Raw genomic sequence first — 3,300 nt, 5'->3', positions numbered from 1 at the left:
AAAAAAAAAAAAAAAATATATATATATATATATATATATATATATATATATATATAGGTCTTAAAGGATAGCAACCTTTAACTTTGAAAGACGCAGCTGTATCACTGATACGGCAATATTGCTTCTCTCTATAGTCACTATGCGCTCGGGATAGCGCCGAACATGTCGCTTCCGAACGGCATCTCTGAACGTTACCTAGGGAGAGGAGAGTGTCTCGTGAGCGTGGAATGTCAGGTAATTCAGTGGTTTAGAGCAGTCGCTCAGCAAGTGAAAAATCCGAGTTCGATTTCCGGCTTTAGCAAACCGTGCTTTTGATATTTTTCTATCTCCGGAACGAAAAGAAGACGCAGGTCCCGATCGCACGGCGTCCCGCCCTGCCGCTACACCTAATACACTCTCTTTTTACTCATCGCGTATTTTCCAAAAGCTTTTCTCTGCATTTCATGAGTCTTCAAAGTATTTTGCCCAAGTTGGAAGCAAAATTTGATACAAACACGTTGTTCTTTTAGATTGAATCCAACGATTGGAATCCATGATTTGATACGCGCTCTCATCCATAATTTCTTTCCTAATAATACCACGTGATTCTTTTGCAGAATACAAATTGAACATTTCACTTGAATCAATTCAAAGGATCTTGAGTGATTTGAACCTGCGAGAGCAGCGGAAAGATAATCGAACAGACGCGCATATGCATGATTCGATACACGCTCTTGTCCATAATTTCTTTTCTAATAATACCACGTGCTATTCTTTCGCAAATTCTGCGAATTCGCATAACGCCATAAGATCTATCGTCGTTAATCGCTTTGTGGAACAGATTTTCAGTCGAACTTTTTTTGGCGATTTTGAAATGTTGAATTTGTATTCTGCGAAGGAGTAGAAGGTGATTTTAGGAAAGAAATTGTGGACGAGAACTATATTAATCATGGATTCAATTATTAAAGTCAATTTAAAAGAACAACATATTTGTATCAAATTTTGCTTCCCAACTTCTTCTTCTTCTTTTTTGGCCAGAAAATTTAATCCCTTTGGCCAGTTGCTTCCAGTTTGAATAGAATGCTTCGAAGATTAATGAAGATGCTAAGAGAAGCTTTTGAAGAATATGCAATGAGCAAGAGGAGAGCGTATTAGATGTGGCGGCGGGATGCCATGCGAGATCGGGATCTGCATCTTCTTTTCGTTCTAGTTTTTGATAAAAGCCGAGAATCGAAACCGGAAATATTTTGCTTGTCGGGCGACTGCTCTAAACCACTGAGCTATCTGACGTTCTACGCTTACGACATTCTCTTTTCCCTAGATAATGGTTAGAGATACCGTTCGGAAGCGATATGTTCGGCGCTATCTATATATACAGGGTTGGCAAAAAGTCCGGAAACGGTTAAATACCTCGAAAAGGATCAACTGTAGCGAAAAATATGTAAGTAGCAAAGTTGTAGGGCTTAATAAAATGTACCTAATGATGGCTAAAAATTTGACTTTGGGTGGAGGACGAAGGTCATACAAAGGTCAAATTGAATTTTTTAAATTGAACTCCCCACTTTTTATTACATATTCTTGTAGCTTATTTCAAGGGCTTTCCAAAAACCTATAATAAAGTATTTTTTTATTAGGCATATTTAGAGTTATGAGGCTTGAAAGGATTTTGGTCTTTAACTGTTTCTGTTTCGTAAAAACGTATCGCTGTCTTCTGAACGGTAGATTTAGAAATAAAATTGCGATCAGGATATGCAACATTGAATGTGTAGATCAGTTACTTCTTCATATGATCTAATATGGTCTCCAAATTTTCGATAAAAAAACAGCATTATCTTTTCTTTATCGGTTAACATTTTTAAAAAAGAAATTTGAAATTGTAGTTGGAAAAAGAAAGGAAAAAGACAAAGAGTAAGATGCGAGAGAGCACGACTCGATTTTAAAATACAAAGATCGAGAAGCGTTATCGTGAAGCGCGGGTATGCGCGAGTTTTGACTGAGTACGTGTGATATTACGTCGTGAATGAATAACCGCGTTCGATGAGAGCGAATGAAAATTTGGAAACCATATTAGATCATATGAAGAAATAACTGATCTACACATTCAATGCTGCATATCCTGATCGCAATTTTATTTCTAAATCCACCGTTCAAAAGACAGCGATACGTTTTTACGAAACAGAAACAGTTAAAGACCAAAATCCTTTCAAGCCTCATAACTCTATAAATATGCCTAATAAAAAAATACTTTATTATAGGTTTTTGGAAAGCCCTTGAAATAAGCTACAAGAATATGTAATAAAAAGTGGGGGGTTCAATTTAAAAAATTCAATTTGACCTTCGTATGACCTTCGTCCTCCACCCAAAGTCAAATTTTTAGCCATCATTAGGTACATTTTATTAAGTCCTACAACTTTGCTACTTACATATTTTTCGCTATAGTTGATCCTTTTCGAGATATTTTATCGTTTCCGGACTTTTTGCCAACCCTGTATATATTAATATAAGATGTTTCACGTTAAGTGATATGGTCGATTATCTTGCGAATCGATGATTTTATTGAAAAATTTTTCCAACGAAAGTTGCATGGCTTGAAGGGAGCACATGATGAAAATATGGACCTTGAGTGATCTTGTCAAAATCAGATCAAGGTCATTAATATTTTTTAAAATAGAAACTCCTATTTTTTATTACATATTCTTGTAGCTTTTTACGAGAGCTTTCCAAAACACTATAATAAAGTTACATTTCATTGAATACTTTCCGAGTTACGGAGCTTGAAAGTTAAGGCAATATCAACGATTTCATTTGAACTGTAAGTGGCCATTTTGAAAAAAGCTTTGAAAAAGCCCACTTAGGTAAAAAAATAAAAAGAAAAAACTATATGAAAAAAGAAGAAAGTTGAATCGTTCAATTGGGAATGATTGGACTCAATTCCGTGCGCGTGAGCGTATGTCAAGCAGTGCGGATAGATCGCGGAGACGCGCGCGCATAAGAATCCCGCTCACATGCGCATGCGTACATAGATAACGCCGGTGATACTGTAACTTTCAAGCTCCATAACTCGAAAAGTACTCAATGAAACGTAACTTTATTATAGTGTTTTGGAAAGCTCTCGCGATAAGCTACAAGAATATGTAATAAAAAATAGGGGTTTCCGTTTAAAAAAACATTAATGATCTTGACCTGATTTTGACAAGATCACTCAAGGTCAAGTCCACATTTTCATCATGTGCCCCCTTCAAGCCATGCAACTTTCGTTAGAAAAATTTTTCAATAAAATCATCGATTCGCGAGATAATCGACCATATCATTTCAAGTGAA

The sequence above is a fragment of the Odontomachus brunneus genome, unplaced genomic scaffold, assembly GCF_010583005.1.
Source record: "Odontomachus brunneus isolate Ranch 3 - 2012 unplaced genomic scaffold, Obru_v1 Obru_scaffold_001, whole genome shotgun sequence".
NCBI lineage: Eukaryota > Metazoa > Arthropoda > Insecta > Hymenoptera > Formicidae > Odontomachus > Odontomachus brunneus.
Note: the sequence above shows the minus strand (reverse complement) of the source record.